This window comes from Alligator mississippiensis, chromosome 1 (assembly GCF_030867095.1).
Source record: "Alligator mississippiensis isolate rAllMis1 chromosome 1, rAllMis1, whole genome shotgun sequence".
Taxonomy (NCBI): domain Eukaryota; kingdom Metazoa; phylum Chordata; order Crocodylia; family Alligatoridae; genus Alligator; species Alligator mississippiensis.
Genome location: NC_081824.1, coordinates 231713566 through 231730161, shown reverse-complemented (window position 1 = coordinate 231730161; position 16596 = coordinate 231713566). Strand labels below are relative to the sequence as shown.

At 53.0% G+C, this 16596-nt stretch overlaps 1 protein-coding gene across 1 annotated transcript in view; it reads right to left on the bottom strand.

The window, feature by feature from the left end:
* LOC132250102 (C-type lectin domain family 1 member A-like) overlaps positions 1–14097 on the bottom strand; it is a 41303-nt gene extending 27206 nt beyond the window's left edge. Inside the window, exon 1 of the mRNA XM_059726300.1 lies at positions 13983–14097. The gene's annotated coding sequence lies outside the window, so the exon portion shown is untranslated. The remainder of the gene's footprint in view (positions 1–13982) is intronic.
* Positions 14098–16596: the final 2499 nt, after the last annotated feature.

The window sequence follows — 16596 nt, the reverse complement described above, 5'->3', positions numbered from 1 at the left end:
TGTTCCCCACCTATGCTGCTCTTGGAGCCAAGCTGTAGAGATTCTCAGAGTACATCTAACCCATGCAAATGCTGGTGAATACAAGGCTTCTTGGGGATGGCTATATGCATCCATGTCCATGCTCTGTTGTATCCAACAACTCACACTATTAGATAGCAGGACGCTAATGCTCACTTCCCACTCAGTCTGTCCTGCATTTATGGGCAAAGCTCTCAGTTTCTTCTGCTGCAATTGTTTCACTTTATCACTGGGCTAGAGGAAGAGAAAAACACAAGAGAGACACCCTCCATGGTTTTCCTCATCAGGACATTACTTTGTAACTACTGCTATAGCCAGATTATGGTAACTTCCTGGGAGTTCCCTGGCTGAGTGGCATCAGAGTAATTAAGATTTCAAAAGGTGATTATCTCTCCCTTCCCCAGGAGAACAATTCTCCAATAACAGGGGCAGCTTACAGAAGGGCAGGAGCTACCTTATCAGGAAACCAATAACAAAAAAGCAATAGCTCTGGGTACAGAAACTGATGTTCCTGTAGATGAGCTTGGTATAAATATTGCAAGAAAGAAGATAACACCACTCTAAAATGGAAGAGAAGTATAAAGTGACCTGAAAACAATTAAACCTGCTGCATAGTGCACTTCCAGAGAACTGAACTCTCCTTGATGAAAGCTCCTATTATTTGTATTACAGCTGCTGCAGGAAGACACAGCTTAGATCAAAGTTCCATTGTGCTGGGCTCTGTACATATGGATAGCATCATGATTCTCAACTAGAGTGACATCAAAATCTTTTTAAGGTTGCCATGAAATGTCAGCACCATGAGATGTGCAAACACTTATACATGATTCACCAGATAAACCCAGAGGCACAACACAAACCCACACATGCCTCTTGCAGCATCTCAAACCCCTTTGAGATGCTGCAAGATGCACACTGGGAACAAAAAAATGTTCCCCGCACTGCATATTTGCAGCACGGGGGCAAAATTTGATACCTGGATATCCAGGTATCAAAAAAAAAGTGCAGCAAAACAGCAGGACAAGGCATGGGCCAAGACTGTGCCCAGAGGCAACCTGGAGAAGGAGTCCTCCAGAGAGACGCTCTGGTATTGGGCCAGAATGTCTCTATGGCTTCTCCTTGTGCCACCAACCAAGCATGCTTCTTGAGCGTGCTTGAGAATATAAGTGGGGCAAGGCTCGGAGCTGGCTGGTGAGTAGGTGGAGGTAGGAGGGCCATCCAGAAGAGTGGAGGCTGAAACCATGGGCAATCAAGGTAAGAAGGCAGAGTGGGGGGAGGAGGAATGGGAACTTTCCCCCTAAAAGGGAAACCCAGGTTGCCCTGTTTGCAAATGGCTCTTTGCAGGCTGTTAGTTTCAGCCTGCAAGAGCCACTTACTAACTGGCAAGAAGATAAGGGGCAGAAGCCACAGAGCCCACCTTGCCCAATATCCTGTGTGTGCTCTGAGGTGGGGGACTGTGTAGGGTGGGCCAACTACAGACTGGAATGCCTGGAGTCTCTCACTGCCACTTGTGTTTCCTGCCACCGCACGTGGGCCAGGATACACTGCTGGGGTCAAATACCCCAGCAAGTTGTGCATCCAGTCTCCTTTTGAAGGTCTCTAGGGTAGGTGCCTGCACCACCCTACTGGAAGTCTATTCCGAGTCTGGTCACCTGAACTGCGAAGACGTTTTCCCTTATATACAATCTGAAACCTTCTTCTAGGAGTTTATGACCATTGGTCCTGGTTTTCCCCTGGGGCGCTTTGGTGAATAGTTGTTCGCTTAGCCCCTGATGCTCTCCCCTGATATATTTGTAAGCTGCTACCAAATCCCCCAAAGTCTTCTCTCTTCTCATATGGACTCCTTAAGAAATTTTTTGAGGATTTTTCCTGGGATTGAGGTCAGGCTCATTGGCCTGTATTTCCCTGGGTCCTCTCTCCTCCTCTTCTTCAAGATGGGCACAACATTGGCCCTCTTCCAGTCTTCTGGGACCTCCCCAGAGTGCCACAAATTCTCAAAGAGGCTCACCAGTAGTTCTGTGATGAATTTGGCTAATTCATTCAGCACTCTTGGATGAAGTTCATCTGGTCCTGCTGACTTACAGATATCCAGCCTCTCTAGTTGTACTTTCACCAGCTCTATATTGACTGTTGGTAGGCAATCATCCCTACTGTGACTATTCTGTGCCATATTTACATTCAGGAGGCTATCACTCTTAGACTGGTGGAATATGGATGCAAAGTACTCATTTAGGAGTCCAGTTTTCTCCTTGGTATCGGTGATCAAGCATCCAGATGCATTGAGCAGTGGTCCCACGATTCCACTAGTTTCGTAGATTTCATAGACATTAGGGCTGGAAGGGACATCAGAAGATCATCGAGTCCAGCCTCCCACCCAAGGGGCAGGAAGTCAACTGGAGTCATAGGATCCCAGCAAGATAAGCATACAATTTTCTCTTGAAGGTGTTCAATGTAGGTGCTTGAACCACCTCCAATGGCAGGCTATTCCAGACCTTCGGGGCTCGGACAGTAAAGAAATTCTTCCTTATGTCCAGCCTGAAACGGTCTTGCAGTAGCTTATAACCGTTCAACCTCATCATCCCTTGGGGCACTCTGGTGAACAAACATTCCCCCAGATACTGGTGGTCACCCCTGATAAACTTATAGGTGGCCCCTGAGCCTGCGCTTTTCCAGGCTAAAGAGCCCCATAGCTCTCAGCCTGTCGTCGTAAGGTCTGTTTTCCTGACCTCTGATCATGTGTGTGACTCTTCTCTGGACTCTGTCAAGCTTCTCCACATCCTTTTTGAATTGTGGAGCCCAAAACTAGATGCAATACTCCAGCTGCAGCCTCACCAAGGCCGAGTAAAAGGGGAGAATGATGTCCCAGGATTTGCTTGAGAAGCATCTATGGATGAAAGCCAGTGTTTTGCTTGCTTTACTAGCTGCAGCATCACACTGAAAGCTCATGTTCATCTTGTGGTCAACCATGACCCCAAAGCCTCTTTCTTCCATAGTGCTAGCCAGCATAGCACTGCTGAGCCTATAAGCATGCTGCAGATTTTTCCTCCCAAGGTGGAGAACCTTGCATTTTTCAGTGTTAAACACCATCAGGTTCTCATCCACCCATTTGCTGAGCCTGTCCAAGTCAGTCTGGACCGCCCTCCTGTCTTTAGGTGTGGATGCTTTGCCCCAAAGTTTGGTGTCATGGGCAAACTTGGCAGGTCCTCTTCTGACTCCAATGTCCACATCATTAATGAAGATGTTAAACAATATGGGTCCAAAGACAGAGCCTTGGGGGACCCCACTGGTCACAGGGCAACATGACGATTGACTTCCATCAATTGCCACCCTCTGCGTCTGACCACGGAGCCAATTTCCCAGCCAGCGGATCATGGTGGACCCAAGGCCACAATTGGCCAGTTTCACCAAGAGGTGACCATGGGATACCAGATCAAAGGCTTTTTTGAAGTCAAGATATATGACATCAATCTCTTCTCCCTTGTCCGGGTGATAGGTCACCTGGTCATAAAAGGAAATGAGATTAGTCAAGCAAGACCTACCCGCAACAAACCCATGCTGGCTATCCTTCAGGATGTTGGCGTCGGCCAGTCCATTAAGGATGGCCTCTTTAATAAACTTTTCTAAGATCTTCCCTGGGATAGAAGTCAGGCTGATGGGCCTGTAGTTTGCTGGATCCACTTTCCTCCCATTCTTGAAGATAGGCACCACATTGGCCTTCTTCCAGTCTTCAGACACTTCACCAGAGCGCCAGGAGTTCTTGAAGATCTGTGCCAGGGGCTGGGCTATGATGCTCACCAGCTCTGTGAGTACCCTGGGGTGTAAATTGTCAGGGCCAGCTGACTTGAAGGTATCCAGCCTCTCAAGGTGTTCCTTCACAAGGTCAGCATTGATGGGGGGCAGGGGATCTCCCTCACCTGGACCTCCCTGTCCCGTAGTGGGCATGGGCGTCCCATGGGACTGATGAAAGACTGATGCAAAGTACCCATTTAATAGGTTGGCTTTTTCCTGGGCATCAGTTTTCCTCCTGTTACCTACATACCTATAGAAGGACTTCTTATTGTCCTTAGTTTTGGTTGCTAACCTGAATTCAGTGCCCACCTTTGCTTTTCTAATTTGCCCTCTACAGGTGTGGGACAATCTTATGTAGTTCTCCTTGGGGCCTATTCCTACCTTCCATCATTGGTAAACCTCCTTTGCCTTTTTCAAAAGATCTGTGACTTCCCTATTTAGCTAAGATGACCTCCCAGCCCCTGTGCCATCTTTTTTCCATACAGCTATGAACAACTTCGCTGCACCAAGGATCATGTCCTTGAGAAGCAACGACTCTTCATCCACACTCTTTGTGGAAGAATGCCATCCCAGCATCTTCCCAGACCCTTCTTTAGGTGTTCTTGCTATTGTCTCCTCACCTGCCGGTCAACTTGGTTGCCCTGGGTTATGGCTACTACATGACCTCAGGCAGTTACAGGGGGAGTGGACCTAATCTTTATTGTGTTAGCCTTGACCTCGTGGCAATGGCTCAAGAGATGTCACTCTAGGGGCTGACCGATGATGTTTTTTAAATTGGTTGTCTGGTGTCCAACTACACCTGGCCAGGATTGGATCAGGTAGATGATATCAAAAGGGCTATATAAGCCAAGACTGCCCAGGAGAAGGGGAAGCAGCCATGATGAAGACACACACAGCAGCTGAACATCTGCAGCTCTCTCTCTCTCTCTCTCAAGATGCTGAAGTGAGTAAACTGCTGAAACCTATCTAAATATATAGCTTGCTGTAAAGTAGATGCGTGATCAAAGGCTACTAGCCACACTGTTTGCTCTAAGGTTATTCCTTAATACTTTTCTATCCTGCACTCTTCCCCAAGTCTTCCCTCTGTAAGCAATAAAGTTCTTCACTGTACCAAGCATAGTGAATTTGTTGGGAGAGGCATGCCTTTGTCCCTCCTTGGTCTGGCTGACTAAGGGAGGCTTCTTTTTGTGCTTCGAGCTAAAAGAAGCACCCCAAGTTTTTGCAGTGGGTTAAACACCCGTAAGGTCTACAAGGCCTTTGTATCCCAGGGGACACAGGGCCAAAAACAGACCAAATCCCCTAGGTGGTAGCAGTGGTACCCCCAGGCTGGCAGGTGTGCTCCAAGAAGGAGGTTGGCCAGATGGGAGGTGCCCCAGGGAGGCACTCGGAGCCTAGTCGGTGGTCGGGTGCAGTGAGGTGGGTGGCTCAGCCCAGGAATGCCCTCTACTAGCCTGCCACACATGGTGTTACCAGTGGGATCCCACAGCCTGCTGTCTAGATGGCATAATTTGGGGAAAGGAAGTCGAGTCACTGAAAATGCTTGAGCAAACAAATCTTTAATTTGGCATCAGGTGCACTAGACAGAGTAGCTAGCTAGGATAGCTGGGATGGTGGACAGGTATGATCTCCTGATCATGGATGGCAAAGAAAATGGATGACAGGGGCCTCCTTCCCTGTGGTCCATAATCCTGTAGGGCATTACTCACTAAAACCCTGAGCTTACTGAAGTCAGCTTTTTGGAAGCCAAGAATTTGTACCTTACTGACAGATTTCCCAGCCCTACAACAGACAGTGAAAGTGGTAGCGTCACCTAGGTTGTCCTCTATCCCCAGATCACTCACCAGGTCATCCCCCCAGCCAAAACTAAATCTAGGAGTGCATTTCCTCTGGTTGGCCTGTATACTTCCTAAGACAGGTGGAGCTCATCAATACAAGTCAGGAATCTATGTGATCAGTCAGATCTGGCTGAGTGTTCTTCCCAGGAGATGTCTAGGTAGTTAAAGTCACCCATGACGACCATACCCCATGCTCTCACAGCCTCTTCCAGTTCTCTGGAGAATTCCCAATATAGCTCCTCATCTCCCTCATCTTGATTCAGAGGTCTGTAAGATATCCCTACAGTTAGGTCCCTTTCACCATGTTCCCCCCAACCCATATCTTGACCAAGAGCATCTCAAATTGCCCTTCCTTAGTACCAATTTTGGCTTCCAAGGAACCGTACTGCACCTTAACATAAAGAGCTATACCTCCACCTTTTTTTCCCTATGTGACCCCTCCTATGCAGGGTGTAGCCCTCTATAACTATGGTCCAATTATGGGTAGACACCCACCAGGTCTCCATTATCCCTGTGATATCATAGTCCCTGCTGGAAGGCAGGAGGGCCACTTCCTCCTGTTTTTTCCCCATGCTCCTAGCATTTGTATACAGGCATTTGAGCCCTCTGCTGGAAGTCCTCAGTTTCTTGCCATGTTGAGGGAGCTCCATTCCCTCAGCTCATGCTGAGTGTCCTTCCTGTCATCTCCTGTTGTAATGGTTGTTTGTATGTTGGCCCCTGGGATTGCTCTGTTTGTTGCCCCCCCCCCATCCCCCAGCAATCTCAGTTTAAACCCATGTCCAAGAGTTCCACCATCCTGGCCAAGAAAAGAGCTTTTCCCTTCAGCCTTCCCCCCACCCACAAACCCCACATTCACCCCCAAACCCACCCACCCACAACCCCCCCCAAAATACCCTGAACAAACCCCATACACACACCCCTACAAACCCCATCCCCACCACCATGTCCCCACACCCCTTTCTGCCCTGCAAACCCTACATCCCCCCAACAAATCTCACACCCTGCATGCCCAGCTGCCAGATGGGATGGGACCTGCTGGTGGGAGCCATAGCTGCAGAGGCAACTGCTGTACTGAAGCCCTGCCCCATGCCCACAGCAGTGCTGGGACATGCGGCCCTGGCCTGGAACCATTTAAGGGGTGTGATGGGCTGAGGGGGAGGGGGAAAGGTGGCAGTGAGGGTGGGTGATGGGAAGAGGAGGATTGAGATGGCAGTGAGGTCTGTGAGTGTATGTGATGGGCCAGGGGTTGCAACAGGGGTGTGTATGAGAGAAAAATGTAGGCAGAGCATTCCTAGTAGCACTTGGAGTGCTTGGAGCCCCCCTGCCTCCCTACAGAAGCCTGTATAAGGGGAGGCCAGCCTGGAAGGGAAGGGACTTGCCTAGCCCAGTTCTTGAGCCCCAGTTAAGGGCTTCCCAGAAATGGCATGGAGCCTGGGCACAGATGCAGGGAGCAGAACAGAAAGAGCTGGCACTACTCAGAGCCACAAAGCAAAAGGTGGGACAGCTGCAGCTGGACCCATGTCCTGGTGCTGGGAGGGAGCTACTGCTGGAAGGGAGCGAGTGAGAGGCAGGCAGGGGCTGTGGGTCAGGAGTGAGGGGCACTGGCAGGGCTGTGGGTTAGGAATGAGCGTCAAGGGCAGGGACAGGGGGCAGGGAGAACTCAGATTTTTCTATGATAAAAAAATAAAAGCAAATGCCAAAGTGTATAGATATATAGAATTGATTTGATTATGATGATAGAAGCACTGATAGGCTTCCAAATTTCTTTAAACTGTAAATATATCAATAAAACATTGCCCAGCTGATCTCTCTATATATAGTGGTGTTTCATTTTAATCACAGAAAAATGTGGACTTTGGGTATTTTAATGAGAGCAATTTGGTTGTTTTATCTGAGAATTTGCCATTTTTAAACAGGGAACACCAGGACCCCTGCTGGTGAGGCAAGTGGCAGAACCCAGGTAGAGGAGCATCCCCAGGGCCACCACTGGGGACCCAGATGGAGGACAGATAAGGAGTCTTACCCCTCATCATTTGGGGCCAGGAAGACATGCTTCGACAGTTCAAAGCAGGCCACTGCAAGGAGCACATCTTCTGGGCAATAGCTGCCTAGGTGGCAGAGTAGGGACACCAGAAAACATGACAGTAGTGCTACCCAAAGGCCAACTGTGCAGCCACAGCCTATTGGCAGCTGGCCCAGAGGTGCAGGAGGCTCTTCTGCAGTGCCCATACCAAACCCAGGCTGCCATGTAGTCCCCATCTGGGCCTGGGCAGCATACAGACATGGGGCTGCAGGTCCAAGGGGACAGATCGTGTCAGAGGTGGGAGCAGGTCACAGCCAGGCAGCAGCCCCCACTGCCAGACTGCTGCAGTGGGTAGAGGTTGCAGGGACTACTCTAGGTTAGGGCTGCTTCATTGGCTCAGCTGGCACAAAAGACTAGTGTCACCAGATACCAACTGCCTGGGTCTCAGAAGCTCCTGTCTATTTATTCCATTCAATTACAGTGGGCCATGAGGCCCACCTGGCTAACTAGTAGCCCCTACTGTACAGGGCTAATGGGTGAGTAGAATAACAAAATTCTGGGAAGAACAAAGGCAACAAACAGGATGAGAGTGTTGAGTGGGTCAAAGAGTCAAACTGAAAATGAGTGTTCCTGAGGGTGACACTGAGCAGAACCCCCTGGGCCACACCCACCAGTCCTCAAAGGCATCCAAAGAGCTGATGGATGCCACCCAGTGGTGCTCTGCTCAGAGGCGTGTGCAGACCAGTGAGAGGAAAGTAGCCCTGCAGTCCCTGGGCACCTTCCCAGCCAGAGCCTCCTTCCTGGTCATGTACAGGGTCCACTTGGCCAGGGCCAGGAGGAGGTTGCCCAGGAGGTCCCGGGACTTGGTGGGCCCACAAATGGGGTGTCCAAAAATTAAAAGTTGGGGGGTAAAGTTCATCCAGAACCTCAGGAGAAGGTTCTGGAGGTGGAGAAAGAGGGGCTGCATCCTGGCTCACTTAAGCATCACATGCACCAGTGTCTCCCTCTGCCCACAGAAGAGGCAGGAGGCTGGGTTGTCAGTAAAGCTCACCACATACATGCCCATGGTGATGGCTCCATGGAGGAGCTACCAGCTGAGGTCCATGGTGGCTCATGGGATGAGGATGGAGTACAGGCTCAGCCACTGAGGCACCCCAGCTATGCTGTCACTGAGCAGGTCCTGCCACTTGGTGTCTAGGCGGGATGCGAGGGTGTCATGGTGGATCATGCGGCGCATGAGCATGTAGAGGTAGTGGTGATGGATGGTGGAGAAGTGAACCAGTTTGGTGTCCTCCAACCGGCTCAGGTAGTGGAGCAGGGAGCACCATGAGGCCAGGCAAGGCACTGGCCCTACAACAAACTCCGGTAGGTTGCAGGACATGGGGACGGGGTGGGGCGCAGAGATAGCCATCACGCAGGACCTAGTTGACAAAGGCAAGGGCATCAGGTGGTAAGGCAGATTTCACCTCCTGGACTAGATGGCAGGTTACACGCATCGTAGGGAGACCCATGTGCTGGGCCAGCACAAAGGGGTCTGCCCACACCCACCTGTCATAGTCCAGGAGGTCTCCAATATGGGTGACACCACCCAGAATCAACCTCTGTCACAACCTGGTGCCTCTGCTGTCGGTTCCTCCAACTGGGAGGTTCCAGAAGAGGGGCTCAACAAGCAGGTTGACGCCCCGGATGAGTGTTGCAGAGGATCTGGGGGCAGAAACCAGCCTCCAGGCCCGGAGGAGGTCCTGGTAGAACTCTGGCAGGTCCTGCAGGGAGAAGCCCCACAGGCTGAGGAGCTGCCAGCCATATCAGAGCCCCCAAAAGTGGTGGAAGAACTTTGCCATGTGCCCACCAACACCTTATAGCAGTCGCTGTAGGGCCTGAAGGTGAAACAGAAGGACTGGGCTGCGCAGGCAAACCAGGCTCTGGCAGCCCTTCCAAGAGAGGAGGCTTAGGACCTCTGCAGCAACCCAGTGCTGTCCTGGCCAGAAAAACTCCAGCTATCTCTGGAGCCTGGCCAGGACCGCAGGGGGTACAGGCAGGGTTGTAAGCAGTGCCAGAGCATGGACAGGACCAGCTGGTTCAACACCAGCACTCTCCCCCACAGGAAGAGACACCTCAAGAGTTCCATCAATGCCCAGAGATGCCCCACCACAGTTGCCTCCAGCTGGTGCCAGTTCCCTGGCAGGGAAGGGATCGTGGGGGGACAGGTAGATACCCAAGTAAAGCAGAGAGCCCATGCTCCAGCGGATCCCATAGAGCACGGTGGGAAGAGTGAACTCACCTTCCACCTGTCACCCACCGTCAGGCCAAAGCTCTTGACCCAGTTGACCCAGGCAGGGGAGGCTACACAGTACAAAGCCTGGCAGGCCTCCACCTGGGCGGGAAGTGGGAGCCTCGGTCCATTTCCCAGAGGAGCTGGATGCAACAAACAGACAAATGCACCGCAGGCATGGTAGTCATCCAGAGCGTGAAGCTCTTCACACCTTTCCTGACACTCTCCAAAGAGGGACAAGTTGGTTGGATCAGTGGCCAGGTGCCTCCCCACTTCCAGAATTTCCCACTTGAGCTGCTCCTGGACTGCCTCCCTCTGCTGGGTGTGCCCACAAGTGTAGCAAAAGCAAAAGAGCTGGATGCACACTTTCCCCACATCCCACCATCTCCGAGCCAAGGAGAAAGCTACCTGTTGCTCCTGCCAGGCCAGCCAGAACTCCCAGAAGGCCTCCCTGAAGCCCATGTCCTCCAGCAGACTGGCATTAAGGTGCCAGTAGACCAACCCCAGATGCCCAGGCCACAGCATAGCCTGGGCCCAGACAAGGTAGTGTTCACTGAAAGGGGTCAGCCAGATCCCAGAGGAGTGGGCCTGGTCAATGTGTGGCAAAGAGATATAAAGTTGATATAACCAGAAGCATGCCTTCTCCTCCCCCATCCTCATGTAGGTGATGGCAGGGGGGCTGGTAGGGTAGCAGGCACACTAGGCACCCACCAGGGAGTATTCCATCAGGATCTCCCCAAGGACGTCCACAGTGGCCCGGTTCCTCTCCCTGCCTAACTGGTCTCGCAAGTCCAGGATGACATTGAAGTCCCTGCTAAGGACCAGGCACTCAAGAAGGTTGAAGGTGCCGATATAAGTGGCCGCCTGGCAGAAAAGATCCACCAACTCTGGGTCCTTCTCAGAGGTGTACATGTTCAGAAGGTTCAGGACCAGCCCCTGCACTTGGATCTGGAGGTACAACAGGCAGCCCGGCACCACCTCAATGTCCTGGAGAACCTCAGGATGCAGGCCCAGGGAGAACAGGGTGGCCACCCGGCAAGGGATGCCCATGAAGTGACTAAAGAAGACCCTGCCTCCCCACCTCAGCCGCCAGATAACCTCATTGGCCACAGTCATCAGGGTCTCTTACAAGAATATCATAGGATACCACTCCTTCTGAAGGAAGGAGAGAACCCAGCATCTCTAGAGACCCTTCCTGCACCTATGGACATTGAGGATCATGATCTTAAATGATCTCATGCCTGGTGGGGTTGAGTAGACGTTTTGGCAAGGGCCTCGCATGCCCTAACGCCTGGTGTGGTGCCCGCCAGCTCATGCAGCACCCTCCCATAAGCATAGAGGATGTCTACGAAACTGCAGGCCTGCCTAAAGATCCGGGCACTGCAGCTCTTGGGCTCCTTGCCTTCCCCTACCAGTGCCCTTCCACTGGTGAGGATGCTGTCAAAATCTCCCCAGCAGCCCAAGGCAAGCTGCATCTTGTTAGCAGACCATTAGGTGTACTCACGGTCAAGAAATGCAAGTAGCTTACCCTTGGGGACTGCCAGGACCGAGAGGTCCACAGGCTCGACAGAGCCTGCCGGTTCTCAGGCATCCTCCACCCGGTCCTGGGGATCAGCGGGCTCCTTAGGCACCATCTGAACCCCCCAGTCCACTAAGACCCCAGACTCTGGTTGGGATTGAGAGAGCTCTGCAGCCCCTCGGTACAGATGTGGGGGTAAGGGTGGGGGTAAGACTCCTAACAAGATGGCAGGGTGGAGCTGCAGCCCCAGGGATTCTACACGGGGATCCCAACAAAATCAGACTGTTGATCAGGGGACCCCACTTCGACCCCCTCTGGTGTGGGACCATAGGCTGGTAGTGAGGTTTTTCTGGGCGTCAGGGGAAGAGACCTGTTAGGCACTGGGGTGGCATTGGTGCATACCTCGGGATCCTGGGAGAGGGGACCTTCCGCCTCAGGACTCACTAGGGTGATCCCCAGGGCTCCCACCTTCCCCAGATCATCAGAGGGGGAGGGCTCCACTGTAGGACCTTCCACTGGGTTGGCCTCAGCCTCAGTGCCCCATGGTCTTGGGGGGTAGGGCCTGGACAGCTGAGTGAGGGGCTTCCTCCATGGGCTCTTGCTTGGGACTGTCCAGCAGCCCTGAAGCCTCCTGCACAGGGATCACCCATTTTATCTTTCCTGGGACTCTGCCGGGACTCTGCGGATGTCGGGCGCAGCGAAGGAGGCCCCCAGAAGCTGGGACACTCTTTCCCCCCCATGTGGTGGTCTTGGGATGGCAGGGAGGTCCTCCACCTCAGAGGGCTCCAGCTGTGCCCAGGCCTTCCCTTGGCTTTGTACCCAGAGAGGACCTGCACCCACTCAGCAACAGGGTGGTCTTCAGGTGGACAGGCTCCATTATGAGAAGGTGAGGGTTTGGGGGCGGGGCAGTTACAGCAAGGACATGGCTGGGGGTAGGGGGGGGCCACTCCCTCTCTCTCCTTGGCTGTTGCTCCCCTCCCTGGGACTCTGCCAAACTTGGTTGGGTGCAGGCTCCTCTGAGCTCACAGAGGGGCTGGGAATTGTGGCTGGGGTACCAGGGGGATCTGAGAGGGAGGGGTACTGGTGGCAGGGGCACCCCTCTCACCAGTGGGATCTGCAGATGCATTCTCTGCCCAGCCCATGGGGCACTCATGACGCAAGTGCCCCAGGGCATGGCACCAGAAGCACCACAGGTCCCCCAGCAGATAAAACACCCTCACCAGGGCCCCCTGAAAAGGAATCAGAAGACACCCCTTGGCTTCCAGTCATACTCCCACCACCAGTTGGATCATGACCTAGCAATGGAATGACTACACATGGCAGAGGCCAAGGTCTTGGCACCCCAGTGAGAGGGCCACCACTGGGGAGATAACCCTCCACAGGGTTTGGAGCTGGGGGAGCAGGGTCTAATTAGGGATATAGGGTGGGACATAGCTGAGGACCACCCTGGTCCCCAGCTATTCTAGCGGCTCAAGGGGGACTTACTTGCCTTCTACCATAAGCCCCCTCTCCACCACTTTTTGTACAGTGGCCTCCGAGGCAAGGGAAAAAAACCCTTGCCATGAAAGCAGAAGGCTGCCATGAACTTGGGGGCCCCCTCCACCCAAGCCAGGGCCTGCACCCAGGTCTCAAAGTGCAAGTTCTCCCACTTGGGTAGTTGGCACTTCACCCCATGCTTGTGGGTGAATGCTGGAAATGGGGCCCCTCAACCCAAGCTGCAAGGGCCAGTGGTGGAGGGTCCAGGACCTCCAGCTGTGGGTCACGCTGCAGCTGCCAATTCATAGCTGCAGTTCCCCCGCTGGGGGGAGGGCATGTTGGTGGGGCCAGGGCTAAGGCCAGGGACAGACTGAGTGGGTGTGCTGGCTAGTGCAGCTGGTCCCCTCAGGTGCTGTGGTCTGGGCTTGGGAGCAGGGCCCTTGCCTTTTCTCCTCCAGCTGTAGAAGAGACTGAAGTGGAGAACTTCCAACAGCCCTTGCCTTGGGTCCCCAATGATGGGGGGGGGGCTTTGGCACCCCTCCAGGGGGAGCCTGCCCAGAGGAGGCCCCCTGGTCCTGGTGGCTCCCCACTAGAGTCCCGCTTGCCCCCACAGCTGGGGCTACACACGTCTACCTCTGGAGGGGATCAGTTGGACTCTGCCCCCAGAGTGGGGGTTATAGGGACATGCAGACCCTCAGGAGCCTGGCTGGAGTCTGCCCCAAAAGTGTGGGCCACAGGAAGTTCTGTGGGGGCATCTACCCCCCAGAAGGCTCCTGCCCTGCCATTACTTCACATATGGGAGTGGGAAACCAATAAAGAAAACAACAAAAAATACAGGAGGGCTAGTTAATCCAATAGGGGCAGGCTAGGGCTGTTGGGGGAAAGGGAAAGGGGGCTGAAGCTCACTGAGCTACAGCCTCACAGGAAACCTGGTGTGCTATGCCTGGGGAAGGTGTGGGACACACACACACAAGGGCTGGGGAGATTATAGCTGACTTACTCAGCCACACAACAAACACGAGGGCAGGGGGAGTAAACCGCAGGACTTACCACATAAGGGCATACCACACAGGGCAGGCTGCTGAGGCAGGTGTAAAAAGATGGCTGGAGTAGTGAAGGGGCTTTGTCTGTTGAAGCTCAGTCCAGGAGCCCCTCAGGTCTCCAGCCAGGCACTCAGCAGCAGGGCAGCAAGCAGGAAAAACAAAGCACAGGATCACATGCAGTGAGGCAACTGTGGGGGAGTGCTGGAGCAGGTAAGCAATTAGGGAAGTCATGCAGTGCAGGTGCAGTGTAGGGTGGTGCAAGGTGGTGCAGCAGAGAATCCCCACCTCTCCTGAGAGGGAGCAGCAGCAGTACAGACAGTCAGCAGCAGCAGCAGCAGCAGCAGTGGTGGTAGCAGCCGTCCAGGTCATCCAGTCAAGGCATGCTTCAAGTAAAGGTGAAAGAGAAGGTGAAGGCCAGGGAGGGGGGGGAGGGGTGGCCTGCACAGGCAGGTGGGGCAGGCAAGGAACCCTTAGATGTCAGCAGTGATGGTGGAGGAAGGGCCCACAGCGCAGGTTCCCTCCTGGAACGGCTTGGCGGTGGGCTGGGCAACAGGCCAGAACAGGATTGCACAAGCTGGGGTGCAGTGCTGGGGTGAAGTGCAGTGTAGTGGGCTCCTCCCTGAGGAAAGCCAGCAGCATACAGCAAAGCCCACCCCCCACAGCAGCCCAAGACAGGAAGGGGTGCAGCCAACTTCCCTCCAAAAGCTCTTAAGAGCAAGTCACCAGCAGCAGTAGCCAGAGGCAGGAAGGATCATGGTCATCTTCTCCCCAGAAACTCCTGAGGCCAAGCTAGCAGCAGTAGTAGTAGGCTGGGGCAGGAAGGGGCATGGCCAGTTTCCTTCCAGAGGCTCCTCCCCAGAAGCTCCTGAAAGTGAGTAGCCCTGAGCTGCTCACCAGGGCAACTTTTTATACTGCTGGGGCCAGCACAGGAGCTGGCCCCAGCCTCTAGCTACCCCTGGCTGAAGATCTGGGAGGAGCAGGGCAGGGTCTGTTTGCCCCAAGTGGCACAATCTTGCCTCACAAAAAAAGTACATGTTTAAGCACATATGCTGAGGCACAAATATCCAACACAAATTTGTGCCACTGCTACTTATACTGCTGCCTGCATGTGTGGACAGGCCCAAAGATTTCAAAAAGAAGTCCATGGTATCAAGAATGTTCTGTTGTGGTTTTCCTGCATTCTTTGAAACATCAGAAATGCTCTGTTTTTTGGTGGTCCAGAAAAAAATTGAGAACTAAGGTGGCATTGATTGGATGTTGAAGGCCCTGATGTCACAGTGGCCATGAGCTGATGTCACCTTAAACCACTAAGAACAGTCTAGCTCCATCCTCTTTCAATCTTCCCTTCCAGTAGTTGAAGGCTGCTATTAAATCCAACCTCAGATTTCTCTTCTCTACATTAAATAAGCCCAGTTCCCTCAGTCTCTCCTCAGAAGTCATGTGCCCCAGCCCCGTTATCATTTTAGTTGCCCTCTGCTGGACTGTCATATCCTTTCTGTAGTGGGGGGCCCAAAACTGGATACAGCACTGGTGAGGCCACATCTGGCCCTGCTGGCAACATTCCTATCAACAACGGCACACCTTTGGCTCATATTTAGCTTATTGTCCACTGTAACCCCCAGGTCTTTTTCTGCTGAGTTGCTGCTTAGCCTTTACTGGTGCACAGGACTGTTCTGTCCTAAGTGCAGGACTTGCCCTTACTGACACTCATGAGATTTCTTTTGGTCTTTGGTCCAGTCCTCCAATTTGTCTAGGTCTCTCTGAATCCTAGCTCTACCCTCCAGTGTATCTACTGCTCTCCCCAACTTGGTGTCATCTGCAAACTTGCTCAGGATGCACTCTTCCAGGTCACTAGTGAAGGTATTGAACAAACCCCCTGGGGCACTCCACTTGAGACTGGCTGCCAACTAGACATTGACCCATTGATTACTACCCTCTAAGCCCAATGATCCAAGCATAACAAGCTGGAGGCACATTCACTGACTCCTTTGCATTCGACTATGGTTTCAGTCCCAGGGATGCAGCCTCTCTGGGGTGGTGTGCTCCATTCAATGGGATCTCTCCCTGGGCCCTGCTCTATGTTGGTACAGCCCCTCCTAAGGTCCTTTGGCTTGTCCGAGCCACAGCTTGCTACTCAAACTCTCAGTAGGATCCCCCGGCCCTGGACAAAGGAGACATTGGTAGTACCTGGGCCCCTGCTTCCCCATGCCAATGGGGCCTAGAGCATACCTGGATGCTCAGTGGGTGAAAAATACCTTATGGGGGAGGAGGGGAACATGTGACTCATACTCTGGAGGGCTGGGCTGGGGTGTGCTGAAAGTACAGACACTTATCCAGTATTCTCATACCCCATCCCCAGCCAGAGAGCTGTCTGGGAAACAGACCACCTTGTTGGGTCCCTGGATACTTTGGGACGTCTAAAATTGTCACCACGCTCTGAATCTCAAGCACGGACCACACTGCCAGTACCTGTTTCTCCTGGTCCCAACTGCTCCTGTTCTTTCATGGACATTTCTTGCCTTGACCATGACCTCATTTCTCTCCCCAGCTTCCTATCCTGAACTAGGACTGATGCCTGGCCTTGAACTTGGCTTCTACTCCTCTAAATCCCTGACCAAGCA